Source organism: Geotrypetes seraphini, chromosome 5, assembly GCF_902459505.1.
Source record: "Geotrypetes seraphini chromosome 5, aGeoSer1.1, whole genome shotgun sequence".
In the NCBI taxonomy this organism is placed as follows: domain Eukaryota; kingdom Metazoa; phylum Chordata; class Amphibia; order Gymnophiona; family Dermophiidae; genus Geotrypetes; species Geotrypetes seraphini.
In genome coordinates, this window is record NC_047088.1 from 36719428 (window position 1) to 36738186 (window position 18759).

An 18759-nucleotide genomic window follows, 5' to 3' on the forward strand; every position below is an offset into this window, starting at 1 on the left:
ATTGACAAAGTATTGTAAAGATTAATTTGAATTTGTTTCCCTTATATTTATCAACTTAAGGTATAGGGAGGGGGAGAAGTTTATTATTATATGTTTTATATGATAATGGAATATATGGGAGGGAGGAATGGGAAAGGGGAAGGGATACGAATTTATTAAATATATCAATGATTGTTTGTAAGTGATGTATTTAGTGTTAATATGAATGAATATATTTAACACTTAATGTATTTTTGAAAATGAATAAAGAATTAATTTAAAAAAATAAAGAGATATGTATAAATTTTGATACACATCTTGGTGAGATATAGAGGAGAAGAGTAGGGCAAGAACACCAACTCCTACTGATAAAGTGCAGTTCCAAGTTCAATCTCTTCTACTTCTTGTCCTCCCACAAAGATAAGCAGGGATAGGCCACAGAATGTCTTTGCTTACACAAAGGCCCCCTTTTTATCAAGCTATGTTAGGGATCTTTATTGCCGGCCGCTGCAGTAAAAGCTCCGACATCCACAGAATTCCTAGGAGCGTTGGCGCTTGTACCGCAGCAGCCGGCGATAAAAATAACCTAATGCGGCTTGATAAAAGGGGCCCAAAAGTAGGGAAAGGACCAGAGAGAGAAGTAAGAGAGAATGCTATAGAATAATAGAGAGGTTTGGGGAAGATATGAGAGCAGGTGAAAAAGAAGAAAAGAACGATTTTTCCCTTAGGAAGACTTTTGATTGCAGAAATGACATTAGAAACTTGAGACCAAACGTACCTGTTTCCAGTGTTGTGCATAAACAGAATGAAGGGAATCAAACACAATCTGTCTTTGCCAGTCTCTTTAGTAAAACAGATCTGAATGATATTGCACTGAATTCAAAAAGCCTCCATGGTAGCAGGTTCAAGAGGAAAATAGATTTTGTGATTGGTGTTATGTAAACAATTCTTTGCCTGCTGCAGATATAAACGCTCGTATAGTTAGGAATGTAGATTAGCAATAGAATAGTTCAGGGCTGCCCAAGTCCGGTCCTCAAGATCTACTGGCAGGCCAGGTTTTCTGGACATCCACAATAAACATGCATGAGATTTGCATACCAAGAAGGCAGTGCAGGCAAATCTCTCTCTCTCTCTTGCATATTCATTGCGGATATCCAGAAAACCTGGCCTGCCAGTAGATCTTGAGGACCGGACTTGGGCAGCCCTGAACTATTCTATTGCTAATTGCTATTGAGGACTGGGCTTTGGCAGCCCTGGAATAGTTAATATCTTTCAGGAAAATGTTTTAACAGAAAAGATAGGGTGGTATGGCAAATATCAATAAACATCCCGTCTTCTGTGGAAGCGGCTCAGCCATGTTAAGTGCCTGCAACCTTAAGAGCTGCAGGCATACAAAATAGTTGTATTGCTGTTTTAAAGACATGCAAAAAGACTAGTTTTATCCCATTTACCGCTGCTAAACTTTCCATCTAAAATTTTCTAAATTGTTCAAATCATCTGTTATGTTATACAATCATTTTATCTTACATGCAATTTTCTTCAAAATATGGCTGCCACTTTACATTTTATTCTGCCTAATGGAGAAATATACAATAAAGGAGAATTAGAGTCTTGAACCCAGAACTGACAAGCTTTTTCAGAAATGTTCTCCCCTGCATGAATGCCAGTGAATCAAACATTGCATTCTGAGCAAATTGTAGAAGAAATAACTAAATATTTATTGAGTTTTTAGGCTTGAGTTGACTGAAGTTCATATTTAACACACATACAGTACATTTAGCTACCTCAAAACCCTGAAGCATGATACACACGTATAGAAAATGTGAGTTTCTAAATGAAAACCTGGACATTGAAATCGCAATAACTGCCATTTCTGCCACAAGATAATCAGAGCTCTAACATAGAAACATAGAAAGATGACGGCAGAAAAGGGCTATAGCCCATCAAGTTTGCCCACCCTGCTGACCCACCCCCTTAGTCTATGCCCTAATAACCCAATTTCTTAACTCAACTTTCGTAGGGATCCGACATAAGCAACCCATTTGTTCTTAAACTCTGGCACGCTGCTTGCCTCGATCACCTGCACTGGAAGATCTACAGTAAAAGCCCACCTGTTCAAGAATGCATTTAACTCATAACCCCCCCCCCCCTTCATCCTAAATACCCTGAGAAACTTCCTAAGCCCCTACTTGTTCTATTGTCTGTTAATTTAGATTGTAAGCTCTACTGAGCAGGGACAGTCTCTTAAATATGTTGTTGTCCAGTATTGCACTTGCCTATCGGCGCTATTGAAATGTTAAATAGCAGTAGTAGTAGTAGTCGAGGTGATATCGGTGCTATTTGGTAAGGTGGGAGAGAGCTGGAAATACAAAGGTTTTCCAAAGAGCGAAGAAGTGGTCTAGTGGGGTCTAGTGGTTAGAGATGCTGCCTCAGCACCCTGAAGGATGAGTAAAAGAAAAAAAAAAAGACCATGGTTACGTTATGTTATAAGAACATAAGAATAGCCTTACTGGGTCTGATCAATGGTCCATCAAGCCCAGTAGCCCGTTCTCATGGTGGCCAATCCAGGTCACTAGTTTCTGGCCAAAACCCAAAGAGTAGCAACATTCCATGTTACCGATCCGGGGGAAGCAGTGGCTTCCCACATATATCCTCTATAATAAAACCCTAAGCGCGCATGCGTACTTAGGAGGCCATGATCCCTGTCGCCGTGCTGTGTGCTTCCGTGGCCACATTCCAGTTGCGGCGCGTGCGTGGGCTTGGGGTGGCTTGCGGTGCGTGCGCCGGCTTGCTGCATGTGCAGTGGATTGAGCAGCGGTTTGTCTCAGCAACAGCAGGAGTTTGTCATGCAGGTACTGCGAGGTATCCCTTGCTGGTAAAAAGTGGAGGAGGAGAGGGAAAGGGGGCTGCTTTGGGGGGAGGGGTTTGCTGGGGGGCAGACAGCAATCATGCTTTGCTCTGGGAGGGGGGGCAGAAGGGGGCCACAGAGAGACAGGCAGGCATGGCGCAACAGAGAAATATAGGGACAGGGGGAGGTAAGACGAAGGGAGAAAAGCTGCTGTTGGACAGGGGGAGCAGTGAAGGGGTGCTGCTGGACAGGGGGGAGGTAAAAGGAAGGGAGAAGGCCTGCTACTGGACAGGGGGAGGTAAAAGGGAGGGAGAAGGCCTGCTGCTGGACAGGGGGAGGTAAAACAAAGGGAGAAGGGCTGCTGCTGGACAGGGGGAGCAAGCAAGAGTTGGTGGTGGACAGCCGAGGAAAGAGAGAGACAGAAAGAAAGAAAGACAGACAGACAGCGGCCAAGGAGAGAGAGAAAGAAAGAAAGAAAGACACACACACACACACATTTATTCTAGCACCCGTTAATGTAACGAGCTTAAAGACTAGTTTCTCAAAAATAGACTATGGACTTTTCCTCCAGAAAGTTGTCCAAACCTTTCTTAAAACTAGCTACGCTATTCACTCTTACCACAACCTCTGATAATTCGTTCCAGAGCTTAACTATTCTCTGAATGAAAAAAAATTTCCTCCTATCGGTTTTAAAAGTATTTCCCTATAACTTCATTGAGTGTCCCCTAGTCTATGTAATTTTTGACGGAGTGAAACATCGATCCACTTGCACCCCTTCTACTCCATTCAGGATTTTGTAGACTTCAATCAAATCTCCCCTCAGCCGTCTCTTTTGTATCACAGATCTTACCCTGCCATGTTCTTGTCCTGTGCTATTTGCTGATCTACCAATTCCTACACTTTTCCCAGATGTCTAGTAATGGTGACCTAGGCTCAGTATAATGGGCAAATATCGATTACTCACCAGATCTGTTCTTATATATTGTGGAGGCAGGTGTTGCTCCAGTGATGTGCTATGAATGAGATAACCATGACTACCTCCCATATTTCTCTTTTGAGCATGTATCATTGATGCATTGTCTTAGATGGCCCATATGAGGGCAATTTCATAATAGGCACTTACAAATTTTCAATAAAAGTGCCTATTTTGCAGCAGCCCGTGTGCGTTTGTTTTAAGAAAGCAAATAGAATGTTGGTAAAGGAATGAAGAATGAACCAAAGACCATAATGCCTCTACGGCACTCCATTATGCATCGTTCTGGTCATTCTATCTCAAAAAGATATAGCTCAATCATAAAAAGTAGAAAGAAAGGCGACCAAAATGATAAAGAGGATGGAACAACTGACCTATGAGAAAAAGCTAAAGATATTAGGGCTCTTCAGTTTAGAGAAAAGACTAGGGATGACATGATAGAGATCTATAAAATAATGAGTGAAGTGAAACAGGTAGATAGGAATTGGCTGTTTTCACTTTCTGGATCTACAAGGACTAAGGAACACACAATGAAGTTACTAACACCCTCTTCTATTAAACTACACTAGCAGTTTTTAGCGCAGAGAGCCACGCTGAATGGCCCACACTGCTCCCGACGCTCACAGAGTTCCTGACATTTTGTCAAAAAAAATGCAGAGTAACAGACTGTCTGGACCATTTGCCATTTTCAATAAACAAATATTAAAAAATGAAAGAAAAACAAATGAAACATCATTAATTTTCTTTTAGTTTCATTTATCCTTAATTCCATGCTTCTGTTTACATATTTTTTTTATTGATGATTTTGCCAAGGTACAAGGGGCTACTGAAAAGTTCTCACCCCAACCAAGAAGAGTGATATGGAGCCATGAAACCTGCAAGTTATTCCACACTTTTCTCGACACTTTTCATTTGATTTCATATCATTGAAACAAAATGTGTGGAAGTTTAATGGCTCTACATCATTCTCTTCTTGCTTTGCAGGGGTCCCTCATATTGTGATGTCATAATACCTCATTCCACCAGTGCCTAAGAGCCAACATCATCGGTGATGTCACAATGGCTTGGTTTCTCTATACCTGTGCCCATTTACTAGATGCATTTGCCTCATTGAAATGAAGAGTCAAGAGAAGTGAGGAATAACTTGAAAGTTTAATGGCTCTATATAAGAACATAAGAACACAAGAAGTTGCCTCCGCTGAGGCAGACCAGAGGTCCATCTCGCCCAGCGGTCCGCTCCCGCGGCTGCCCATCAGGCCTATTGCCTGAGCAGTGGTCCCTGACTATTTCTATAACCTACCTCTACTCCTATCCCTATAACCTACCTCTACCCCTCAATCCCTTTGTCCTCTAGGAACCTATCCAAACCTTCTTTGAAGCCCTGTAATGTATTCCTGCCTACCACAGCCTCCGGAAGCGCGTTCCATGTATCCACCACCCTCTGGGTGAAAAAGAACTTCCTAGCGTTTGTTCTAAACCTGTCCCCTTTCAATTTCTCCGAGTGCCCCCTTGTACTTGTGGTTCCCCATAATTTGAAAAATCTGTCCCTGTCTACTTTTTCTATGCCCTTCAGGATCTTGAAGGTTTCTATCATGTCTCCTCTAAGTCTCCGCTTCTCCAGGGAGAACAGCCCCAACCTTTTCAGTCTGTCAGTATATGAGAGATTTCCCATACCCTCTATCAGCTTAGTTGCTCTTCTCTGGACTTCCTCAAGTACTGCCATGTCCTTCTTGAGGTACGGCGACCAGTACTGGACACAGTATTCCAGATGCGGGCGCACCATTGCACGATACAGTGGCAGGATGCCTTCCTTCGTCCTGGTCGTGATACCCTTTTTAATGATACCCAACATTTTGTTTGCTTTCCTTGAGGCTGTGGCGCACTGTGCCGACGCCTTCAATGTTGTGTCTACCATCACTCCCAGGTCTCTTTCAAGGTTACTTACCCCTAGCAGTGATCCCCCCATTTTGTAAGTGAACATCGGGTTCTTTTTCCCTACATGCATGACCTTGCATTTCCCTATGTTGAAGCTCATTTGCCACTTTTTGGCCCACTCTTCCAGTGTCGTCAGATCCTTTTGGAGATCTTCGCAGTCTGCCGTGGTTTTAACCCTGCTGTATAGTTTGGTGTCATCCGCAAATTTAATGACCTCACATTTTGTTCCTGCCTCCAGGTCGTTAATGAATATATTGAACAGGAGCGGTCCCATCACCGACCCCTGCGGAACTCCGCTCATGACCCATTGCCAGTCTGAGTAATGGCCCTTTACTCCAACCCTCAAATTTCCTGTCCGCCAGCCAGTTTTTGATCCATCGGTGGACCTCCCCTTGCACCCTGTGGTTCCATAGCTTCTTAAGCAGTCTTTCGTGTGGTACCTTGTCGAAGGCTTTTTGGAAGTCAAGGTAAATGATGTCTATGGATTCCCCTTTATCCACCTGGCTGTTTACCCCCTCAAAGAAGTGCAATAAGTTTGTGAGGCATGACCTACCCTTGCAGAAGCCATGCTGACTCGACTTTAGTTGTCCATTGTTTTCGATGTGTTCACAGATGCTGTCCTTAATCAGCGCTTCCATCATCTTTCCCGGGACCGAGGTCAAGCTCACCGGCCTGTAGTTTCCTGGGTCACCCCTTGAACCTTTCTTGAAGATGGGCGTGACATTTGCTATTTTCCAGTCCTCCGGGATCTCTCCAGTTTTTAACGATAGGTTGCATATTTGTCAAAGTGGCTCTGCTATTTCGTTCCTTAGTTCCTTGAGTACCCTTGGGTGAATGACGTCCGGACCTGGCGATTTGTCGCTCTTTAGCCTGTCTATCTGCCTGAGGACATTCTCTTGGCTTACCTCTAGTTGGACAAGCTTATCATCCTGATCTCCATTTACGATCTCTTCGGGTTCCGGAATGTTGGTTGTGTCTTCCCTCGTGAAGACTGACGTGAAGAACTCATTTAACTTGTCAGCTATCTCTTTTTCCTATTTTACCACTGCCTTTCTGTCTCCATCATCCAAGGGTCCCACTTCCTCCCTTGCTGGTTGCTTCTCCTTAACGTACCTGAAGAATGATTTGAAGTTTGTTGCTTCCCCCGCCAGTCTCTCTTCATATTCTCTTTTTGCTTTCCTAACCACTCGGTGACACTCTGCAATTCATTCGCTTCTTGGCTGGGCTGAGAACTTTTCAGCTACCCCTCGTATAGCAATGACATTTTGAAAACAGCATTTGCATGCATGAAAGATGCTGCAGAAAATCAAATTACTTTACCTGCTTTCTTTTCATGTGGCATTGCAGGTAAAACAACTTATATATATATATATATACAAACAAATGATTTCTGCCCTTGAATTGTCTCACACACTCATGCTGAATCTCATTTAAAAAGTGTTACTAAACAGAGACAGATAATCAAGAGAACTGCTTAATGACTTTGTTGCCTTTGACCTTTCACAGTAAGCCATTAAAATAGCTCTTTTTATGCTGAGAAAAATCTGAAGACTTCCCTAGGAGTTTTGCATAAAGTTACTGACTAATTTAATGAAAGGTATTTTTGAAAGTCTTCATTTTTGCAAGGGTCATGCAATCTCTTTTTGACTGTTCATTACCTTTTCATTTATAGAACTCAGGACCATTAACGGGGGCACTAAAAACTTAATTGTAGTATGCAATAATATTAAACTCTATCCTCCACTGAGCTAGAATACAGTAGTGCAAGATACCAAGAAACAATCTGAGCATGATCCAATTTATTTTTATCTAAGCGTCTTACTTTCATTTTGTCATCAAGATTTCTTGCAAAATATGCAGTTTTTATGCTAAATATTTTCCACCTAAATCGTTTGGATATTTTAACTGGTTATTGCACTAGCAACATTAAAAAAATAGTATAATATACCAATAATCTGCTGTTTGTTGCCTAAAATTTTACCATGTCAGTAAGGATATTGTAATATAGGACTCCTTTTACTAAAGCGCTAGACGTTTTAGTGCGCGCTAAATGTTAACACGTCCATTATAGTCTATGGACGCGTTAGCATTTAGCGTGCGCTAAAACGGCGAGCACGCCTTAGTAAAAGGACTCTTCAGTAAGGATGCTATTTTAGTAGGTGTATTCTTTATTTACATGTATACTGTATATTGAATAAAATTTTAAAACCCGATTTGTATATGATATGGCACCTCTCCGCCCCCCCCATGCCACGCTAACGCCCTCCCTTCCTCCCACCCCCGTACCTCTTTAAACCTTCACCAGCGCGAGCAACTTCTCAGGCCTGCTGCTTGCGCTGATCTGGCGCCCCTCTGAAATCGCTTCCGGGTCGCGGGGGCCAGGAAGTGACATCAGACGGAAAGCCAATGTAGGCATGAGCAGCACCTGCTGCTCACACTGGTGAAAATTTAACAAGGTTCAGGGAGAAGGGAAGGTGAAAGTGTGGTTTGGGAGGTGGGGAAGGAGCGTGGGGGGTAGCAAAGAGGAGAGCGCAGGGGGGGGGGAGCATCACCACCACAGGCACCTTCTACCCTTGCTGCGCCACTGAAAGGGGTTTAGTTTAGGCATTGCTTGGGCAGGAGTAAAGCAGAACTAAAAAATGCACATATATTCCCCATTTCAGAATGATACCAAAATCAAGGTCTGGATTTACAGCTGCTCCTTGGTCATTTTGGACTCCTTTTATGAAGCTGCAGTAGAGCCTTTGAACACGAGGCGAGGTAAATGCGCCAACGTTCATAGGAATTGAAAGAATGTCAGATCCTTTACTTTGCCAGCCCACGGTAAAAGGCTCTGCTGCTGCCTGATAAAAAAGGAGCCCCATAGGTTTTCTTAAAACTGATTATTTTGGCCAGCAATCTACAGGAAGCATTAGGGGGTTTGCTCCCTTAATCACCCCAGTGTTTTCTCGTCCAAAATTGATAGTACCAAATGATAGCAGACTCTGTACTTAATTGGGAGCATTTAGATATGTATGTTACCAAAATGGTCAACTTAATTATGACCACCACACTCAGAAGCAAAATCTGAAAAAATGATGTGAGTTGAAAATAAAAGTCCTAAAATATTTACTAACATCCGAATTCTGTATATAGGACTAGATTCACTAAGCAAACCGATCGTGTACCGATCGGTTTGCGAGCCCTTTGCGACCCGATTTCCCTCCTGCAGTATTCACTAACCTGTTTTGCAATCCGATTCCGTTCCGCAGATTGCAAATGAGGGGAACTGTAGGCAAAGTAGGCAGGGAAGCGATTCACTAAACAAATTTGCCGATTCGACTGTGCTGGCCGATCAACCCAAAAAGCCACTGCTGAGGACCAGTCACTGAAGCCCTTTCCGACTGCCTTCTGCCGCCCTGCTCTCAGCCCTGTCAGCCCTAATATCCTGCTTCCCCGATCACCTGCGTGCCCCAAGCTGCCTGCCTGCCCTGACGCTGCCCTGATCGCCTACCTGCCCCGACTCTCCCACCCTTTCCCGGGCTGTAAAAAAAAAGTTTTTTAAAAGTGCATGTATGTTAGTCTATGGGCGTGTTAGCGGTTAGCTTGCGCACTAAAACGTCTAACGCACCTTTGTAAAACAGGGGGCTAGTCACATTGAAGACAACTACCATAGATATCCATTTACAAAATGGGTTTAAAAATTGTAAATTAGAAGGGTTTTGTGACCCTTTATACCACTTTTTGGATGTTTTACTTTTTGAAATTTTTTTTTGTGAAAATGAGCCCCAGAGTCAATTGTCCAATATTTTGGAAAATTTTGAAAATAGCAACTTGAGAATAACCTTATATCTTCATATGGAATAGACTCAATCAAGATAGTATTACTTTTTGAGTTTGACTTAAATCCCTGCCAAGATTGCTGTTAGAAATGTACAGGAAATTATGACTTCTGTAACATCAGAGCGATGAGGATGGCTGTACTTTAATAGGAGGCAAACAGCTATTGCTGAGATAAGTCAGGTTCCTTCAGTTATCTCCACTGTATTTCAATAACGTGCCTTTTACTATTTATGTTTAAGTAAAATATCCCTAGAGCAGATAAACATGTGAGATTTTTAAAAAAATATTGCAAAAGTTCAATGTATTTATACTGTTGGAGACTATAGAGTGAAAGAAATAACAGATCCTTTTACCGAGTATAAACTGTCCTTAGCACACCCATATGCAGGTTTTTCCAATGTATTAATTATTGCTTCTGCCCATGTAGGTACAAGAACATGCCTTTTTAGACTACCTGTACTTTTACCTTGGCAAAACATGAAATAAAAATAAGCTAAAGAAGTAAATAGATATCATCATTGCATAATATTATTCCCCTCTTTTACTAAGGTGAGCTATCCAATTTAGCACGTACTACATGTCTAATATAATAAAGCCCTAAGCGCGCATGCGCTCTCCCACCTGCGTGCTCCCATTTTCCGTGCGCTGTAGGGACCCGCAGGTAGGAGTGCGCATGTGCTCGGCAGCGCGGAGCCTATCAGCCACGGCGGCTCTTGCCGTCTGAAGGATAAAGCCAAGAAGCACGGAGCTGGAAGGGAGAGGAGCTGCTCTCCTCCCTTCCCCCAATGGACTTAAAAACCCCCAGAGCTCGCTTCAGGTCCGGCAAGGGCTGTGGGTCCTGAAACCTTCCGATTCAAGCAGCATCTGCAGCACTCTACACACGCTGCTTCGGGGCCTTCCACTGCCCTGATTTGCTGGGCAGTAGAAGGCCTCAAAGCAGTGTGTGTAGAGTGCTGCAGACGCTGCTGGAATCGGAAGGTTTGTCGGGACCATGAGAAGGGAAGGGGGGGCGGGAAGGGACTAAGGGAGCTGGCCAGACCGCGGGAAGGGAAAGGGGGGGGTTAGGGGAAACGCTGCTGCTGCACAGGGAAGTGGTGTGGGGGGAGGGAAATGGAGGGGAGGGAATGCTGCTGTGGCTGCTGCATAGGGAAGTGGTGGGAGAGAAATGGTGCTACATAGGAGGCAGGGAGAGAGACAGATAGATAGAAAGTAAAAAAGAAAGACACAGGGGCAGGGAGAGACACAGAAAGACAGAAAAGGGGGCCAGGGAGAGAGACAGACAGCAGGAGGGAGAGAGAGACAGAAATAAAGACACACAGACATATATTCTAGCATCCGTTAATGTAATGGGCTAAAATACTAGTAGAATATAATTGGCTAGCGCGCCTTAGTAGAAGAGGGGGTATGAATCATGATTGGTTGTTCCTGGGTAGTCAGTGTAATTTCCTAATTGCTCACAACTAAAAAATAATAGAAAATGTCTGTCATTTCCATAAAACTTTGCTTTTGTGACCAGGATAGTCGATGTATGCAATTTACCTATTTAAAATGTGAAAACACCAAATTGTCATCTTTTCATTCTTGTAAAGTCATAAAAAAACGTCATATGAATCACAATTAACACGCATTTATATTGAAGTTGTACAAAGATGACCACAGAAGATTTAGAAGTGAGCAGTTTTCTGAGATTTGCGATTATGTTATGTCACTTTCATGAATCAGCCCCCAGATATAGGGCTTCTTTTACAAAGCCACGCTAGGGCCTTAACGCGCGGAATAGCGCGCGCTAGATTGCCACACGTGCTAGCCGCTACCGCCTCCTTGTGAGCAGGTGGTAGATTTCCAGCTAGCGCTTGCTAACCGGTGCGTGTGATAAAACCGCTAGCACAGCTTTGTAAAAGGACCCCCATAGTCTCCCATCACATTCTCATTATATTGTCCTTGGTAGCGGTGTTCGATGTCCAGTATATCCTAGTGGAAGCACTTGCTCTCCTCTTCGGCGTATGCTCTCATGGTCTTCTTGAATGTCTCAAGCTGAGCATCATGGTCAAGGAATTTGAGAGACATCCTACAGTCCATTTTACTGTAATTCTTCACCAGCTCCATGTAGTCTTTGGCCTTGTGATTGCCCAGGAAGCCCCTAACCGTTGTGACAAAGCTGTTCCAAGCCACCTTCTCTTTCCCAGTTAGCTTCTTGGGAAATTCCTTGGACTCCAGGATCTTATTTATCTGTGGTCCAACAAAGACACCAGTTTTGACCTTTGCCTCAGATTAGGGAAGATGTCTTGAAGGTACCTGAAGACTACCAACTCCTTATCTAGAGTTAAGGGAGAGTGCAAATATCTATGGTCTAATAGTTTATATTTAATCAGTGCCACAGCTGGCAACCAGTACTTTTACGCAAAAGTGCAGTCACATGCTCCTGTAGCAAAACACGATAGAGTAACTGAATAGCATTATTTTAACAAGCTGTAAATATTTAATGGGGAAGTTATGAATATTCAGGAAAAGGTAGGCTTTTATTGCAACTTGACTTACTACAGGAGAGTCACCAGCCTGCAGTTTCTCAGTACTACAGACTGTTGACTGCTGTGGAAAAAGAATAATACTGCTTGCAAAATAATTTTGCCTGTTTTTTAGGGAAAAAGTTCAGTTTTAAGTATAATGTGGGGGGTTACAACCCCCCCAAATCCCCCACAATGGCAGCACGATGTCTGTTAAGTAAAGTGGGGGGTTCCCTCCCCACTCTCCCCGTCGGAGCCCTTTAAAATAGTGCTTTTCTTCGGCGCACCGTCAACCTTGTGCTCAGTTGTCTGTGCGCTGTTGTCTCGCACAATTTAGTCCCGTCACCGAGTTATTTCATTGGTTTGGGAGCATTTGGCCACAAAGCTGCAGCCTATGCTTTCAGGCAATCTCTTAAAGAGGTCAACAACTCCAATTCCTTTCTTGAGCACTGTTCAGACTCCCCTTTGTCCTATATGATTCTACCTCATCAGCCTCCTCCCCTAAATCCCTACATAAGCACTTGTTCTGACTCTCTTTTTGTCCTGTGTGTCTATCACAAATGTAAGCTCTTCTGAGAAAGGACCATCTCTTCTTACATGTGTAATGTGCAGAATAGCATGCGCCTGGTAGCACTACAGAAATCATAAATTGTTGTTGATATTCCGTGGCCCTATCCAGGTATGTACCACGAATGCCCTCCTGGATAGCCTTTTAACTGGCTAGGAACCTCTTCTATCCAATTAAATGGTTTTAAATATCAAATCAGCTATTTTTTACATTGATAAGTTTTGCAATTTAGCAACTTAAATGGCCAATCTGTTTAAGTGCCTCAAATGTTTTTAAAGCATTTATGTCGGCGCTTCTGAATAATGGATTAGAAATGTTGAGGGGGTTATGCTAGTAATAATGATTAAAAAAAAACGTCTTCAATGGCTCAGAAGTGCTCTTTAGAAACTGTCATGGCCATCTTAATTTCTCAGCTAAAGTCCCCATAAATGACATATTTGTCTGAATAAGATTCTGTTCTGTATAGCAAACTTTTCAATTTGTCTTGACTATTGCAGTAGTAATAATCCCTGTGTAAATTCAGATGAACAAGATAAAAAGGATAGTTTCCAAACAGTGGCAAAATGCACCATTTCATCACAACACAAATCACACACACAAATCACAGCAGTGCCCCAGTATCACAGGTTAGTGGCTCGTATAGTAAATTGAATTTCCCATGTCTTCTACTGGGGATACCATATGTTCCTGACCGCTGCATTGCAAATATAGTAAGTCTCAAATCAGCCAACTATCTTTAAATTGTTGGTGCTCTAAACAAGTCCCCTATCCCATGGTCCTGCTTTAAAGAAGTATCCCCTGTACCCCCAATCTTCCTAACAACAATTACACCTATTTCATGATCTGCCTCAACAGTTACAGAGTGGGAGTAACTGGTGAGTAGTGGGAAGTAAGAGCAACCTCCTGATGCCCCTGCCTGGAGGCCCCTGGCATCAAAATGGCCGCCTTAGTTCTCTAGCATTAATCTTGCAGTGCTACCTCTAGAGGTCAGGCTGACATATATAAAGGAGCCTGTTACTTTTTTTTCCACTGTTTCTCAGGCATTGGTCCAAAAGACTTGAGGCTGTAGTTGTTCTAGTTAATAGCATTTGTTTTACTTACCCCCTGTTTTACTAAGGTGCGCTATGCGTTTTAGCGTGCGCTAACGCGTCCATAGACTTAACATGCACGCATTAGCGTTTAGCGTGTGGTTTGTAAAAGGAGCCCTTAGTGTATACTGCATATAAATTATTCTACAGTACTTCACTGGGCTATATATAACATAACATAAAAAAATCAATTTATATTCCGCATAACCGGTAAGTTCTATGTGGTTCACAAAAATTAAGAAACAAAACAATTGACAATGAAGAAGTGTTCAATTTTTTAAAAACATTGTCTGTTTATGAAGGAAGCCTCAGTTTAACTTTTGAAGAAAATGCGTACTGTATCTTATTTGCAAACAAGAAAAAAGGTGACCTAAACAAAAAGAATACACCAAAAGTCACCGATATCCTTTATTCAGATCTTCAACTGACTTGACACTGGCCATGTTTTGCCACATCAGGAAACTGAAGATTTGTTTTTCATTTACCAGATCGATAGTCTAGCATCGAGGGTACCTAATGACCTGAATATAGTAAAATCCACTCAATGTGAGAAATCTAAAATGTCGTCCTACTTCTGGAGCTTCAGGCAATCGATAAAGCTGAAAATCACCACTCTGAATAAGAGCGATCTCTATAGTATACAAATCTCTCTCATGCATATTCATTGTGGATATCATGAGAACCTGACTGGCTGGGGGATCTCCAGGACTAGGTTTGGGAGCTACTTGTCAAGAGCATAGATGAGAAACAGGCATTGACTGTACCATGCAGTTAATGCGTCGTAACTTACTACACTTTAAGTTTAACTAAACTAAACTTTAAGGGCTAGATTCACAAAACCCACCTATCTGATCCGATCCGTGGGCGATCCGTGGCCGAGTCTTCCTAAGTGACCGATTCACAAAGCGTTTTTATGCAAATTCCAGTGATCAGAGGCACGCCCCAAAAGACCCCATAGCGATCCTGCAGAGGAATCCTGATGCATGCACAGACCATCTTCTTTGCCTGTAGATGATCTGCTCATGTGCTGGCTCTCTGCAAAGCGAGATCAAAACAAAGGGTGGGGTGGGGGGGGGGGGGGCTCTAATGGAAGAGAACACTCTTCTGGAAAAAGAGTAGAGATAGAAACCGGGACTCCTGGCATTCTAAGCACAGCCCTGTGAAGACCAAAAGCAAAATTCCTGATATTTGTACTTAAGCTACACGCTTTTAACCTGCAGGTTAAAACCACAGGCTCGAAGGGCAACAGAGAGGCAGGGCGGCAGAGAGCAGTGTTTTTGCACAAGGGAGATGTTTTATTTCAGTCAGAAAGGACGTGAGTGACTGGTCCTCAGCAGTCGCTTCTTTTTTGATTGGCCAACCCAGTGGGTGTTCCTGAATTTGTTTAGTGAATCATTGCCTTCCTACGTTTGCATGCCATTTTCCCTCATTTGCATACGCAGATCGGATCAGGAGGAAGGTTAGTGAATCGGGTTGGAGTCGCAAACTGGTCGGGGACACGATTGGTAAGCTTAGTGAATCTAGGCCTAACTGTTAACACGTCACATCATCTTTAACTCACAATTCAGTCCAAATAAAACAACAAATACCCCAAAGCAGCTTCACAATCCCAGAGGGCTATTCAGCGGTGGAACTAGCTCCCTTTAATTTCATATTTTTAAACCATGATACAAGCGTGACCCCCAGTAACATCAGGCCAGGCCTCTCCTCATAGTGGTGTCACCTATGAGTGCTACATTTTAATTATTTATGAACTTCTCATCTCCCAGCTGCATCTGAGACCAATGCCCGCATTTTCTTTTTTTTTTGTTTAAATATCTTTATTCATTTTAAAGCTAACAATAAGTGCAACATATTATACAAACATTTTACACTTTAAACAGCACTTAAATTCAATCAAATTATATTTAATAACAAATACATGTCTCTTCCTCCCGAATGCCAGCATTTTCTGCTAAAAGTGATGACAGCCTGGAGCTGCACACAATAATGTGCACTATCCCACCCCAAAATGACCAAGCATTGCTTATGAACTACAGCAAACATAAGAATTGACGCTGCTGGGTCAGACCAGTGGTCCATCGTGCCCAGCATTCTGCTCATGCGGCGGCCCTCTGGTCAAAGACCAGCGCCCTAACTGAGACTAGCCCTACCTGCGTTCATTCTGGTTCAGCAGGAACTTGTCCAACCTTGTCTTGAATCCCTGGAGGGTGTTTTCCCCTATAACAGACTCCGGAAGAGCGTTCCAGTTTTCTACCACTCTCTGGGTGAAGAAGAACTTCCTTACGTTCGTACAGAATCTATCCACTTTCAACTTGAGAGAGTGCCCTCTTGTTCTCCCTACCTTGGAGAGAGTGAACAACCTGCCCTTATCTACTAAATCTATTCCCTTCAGTACCTTGAATGTTTTGATCATGTCCTCTCTCAATCTCTTCTGTTCGAGTGAGAAGAGGCCCACTTTCTCTAATCTTTCACTATACGGCAACTCCTCCATCCCCTTAACCATCTTAGTCACCCTCCTCTGGACCCTTTCGAGTAGTACCGTGTCCTTCTTCATGTACGCAGTACTCCAGGTGAGGGCATGTTAAAGGAATCCTATTATGCACCAGCCAATATAAACTCCCTCTGGGCCTAATCATGCGCACAACACACTGGACAGACAGCCAAATCATCACATCCTGTTAAAACAATCCACACCCTTTTACCCTCCTGATCAGTCTTTGATACTCTGATAGTCTGATATGTAAACAAATGCTACTATCACCCACTATAATATCAACCCTTAATAAACCAGTGAACCCTGTAGCATGTCGTGAGGATGCTGCCAACTCATCCACCCATGCTCCCCTCAAAAAGTCAAACTAAATGCCAGCTTAAAAAGCACCACCAAACCAACTTACGATATAGGTAATCGCACGGCCTAAGAATGGTGACCAACTCCAGAGCCTCTTCCTTCAATGTGAGAGACTGTGCCATCAATTATTCTCCACTGCAATAAGTAAAGTTAGACTCCCGATACTGGTGAGAGCGCGAGGAAGTGATGCCATCACTAGTCCTGATTTAAGAAGCCTCAGTTTCTGAGGCCTGAGATTCCAGCTCTTCAGTTTGCCTCCTCCTTCAGTGTGAGAAACTGTGCCATCAACGATTCTCCATTGCGGTGAGTAAAGCCAGATTCCCGATGCTGGTGAGAGTGAGAGGACATTTCATCATCACTACCCCCAATTTAAGAAACACCGGTTTCTGAGGTGTAAGGTTCCAGCTCTTCAGTTTGCCTTCTCCTTTAGTGTCTGTTAAAACGATTTTGATAGTGGAAAATATTAAATTGATCCATGCTTGTATTACTAATAATTTAGAGGTCCTTTTACAAAGGCGCTATCTGATTTAGTGCACGCACTAAATGTTAAGGCGCCCAACAGAGGATGTGATAAACAGGAGCACCCTACAGGGGTTCAAAGAAGCTTTGGATAGGTACTTGGAAGACAAAGGGATTGAGGGGTACAGATAAGAGTAGAGGTAGATTATAGGGATGGGATTAGAGGTAAGTTACAAAATTAATCAGGGACCACTGTTCAGGCACTAGGCCTGATGGGCCGCCGTGGGAGCGGACCGCTGAGCAAGACGGACCTCTGGTCTGACTCAGCGGGGGCAACTTCTTATGTTCTTATGTTCTCATAGAATATAATGGGTGCTTTAGCTTTTAGCATGCGCTAATCTTTAGCGAGTGCTAAATCAGTTAACGTGCCTTTATAAAAGGACCCCTTAGTCTATTGCAATACATTATTTTTGGGGTCCAGCGAGGCTAATCTGTTTCACTTACAATTGATTCAAACTATAGCCACTAGGCTGTTAACTGGTGCACATAGAAATGATCATATTATTCCAGTTCTGTCTGAATCACATTGTTTGCTTGTGATTAAATGGATTGAATGTAAGTTGTTATGTTTAGTTTCAAGTTTATTAACTTTTAATATACCGACCATCAAGTGGTATCTAGCCGGTTTACAATAAAATGTTAAAAATAGAGATAAAAGATTAAATTTATAAAAAGAGTTAATAAAAGTGTACATTAAAGACATGAACTAGACGAACTTGAGAGTGATGGTAAGAGGGGAAGGGAGGGGTAAAGTTATATTTGAGAAAAAAAAATTGTTTAAATACCAGACAGATAGAGTTTTAAGATCTTCACATTTTAAGAGAAATTAAATTAGCGATTACAAGAAAGATAACTTTTTTTCTTACGTAGGGCTGACTCTGGATTACTGTGTTTTCTGAGTTTTACGAGGGTCTGTCACATTGTGCCTTTCGAAAACAATTGAAGTCTGTTTTATTTCAGCAATATTTTGGATCTCATTGAAAATATTTTATTGATACCATTCAAATCTGTTTTATTTTAACAATATTATGGGGATCCTAATTTAAAAATATAAGTTTAAGTTAAGTTTAAGTTTATTAGGATTTTATATACCGCCTATCAAGGTTTTCTAAGCGGTTTTACAATCAGGTACTCAAGCATTTTTCCCTGTCTGTCCCGGTGGGCTCACAATCTATCTAACGTACCTGGGGCTGTGGAGGATTAAGTGACTTTGCCCAGAGTCACAAGGAGCAGCGCGGGGTTTGAACCCACAACCCCAGGGTGCTAAGGCTGTAGCTTCAACCACCGTGCCACACACATCGATAAAGCGTCTTAAATTGGCACTTGGACATCTTAATTGCCAGGACATCCCAGTGTTGATAATTGAAACCATCTTTCTGTACGACTATAGCAAGGTGTCCCAGCCTCTGTGCATCCAGAGCTCGAGATGGGCATGGTGGAGGCGTGATATGGGTAGACTTTGGGTGTGCTTAAGGGCGGGCTAGACTTGGATGTCTTGCTGCGATAATCGAGCATTTTGCAAGATTTCCTGGATGGAACTCAGACATTTAGAGTTAGACCTGTTTTGGAAGCATCTAAATGTCACAAAGGTGCCCAAACTGACCAGATGACTACTACAATGCATCAAGGTAAGTCACCTCCACACCCCTAGTACTCACTGATCCCCTTC

At 42.7% G+C, this 18759-nt stretch overlaps 1 pseudogene; it reads right to left on the reverse strand.

Moving 5' to 3' along the window:
* The window catches only part of LOC117361384, a 163721-nt pseudogene that overhangs the window by 143745 nt on the left and 1217 nt on the right, over window positions 1-18759 (reverse strand).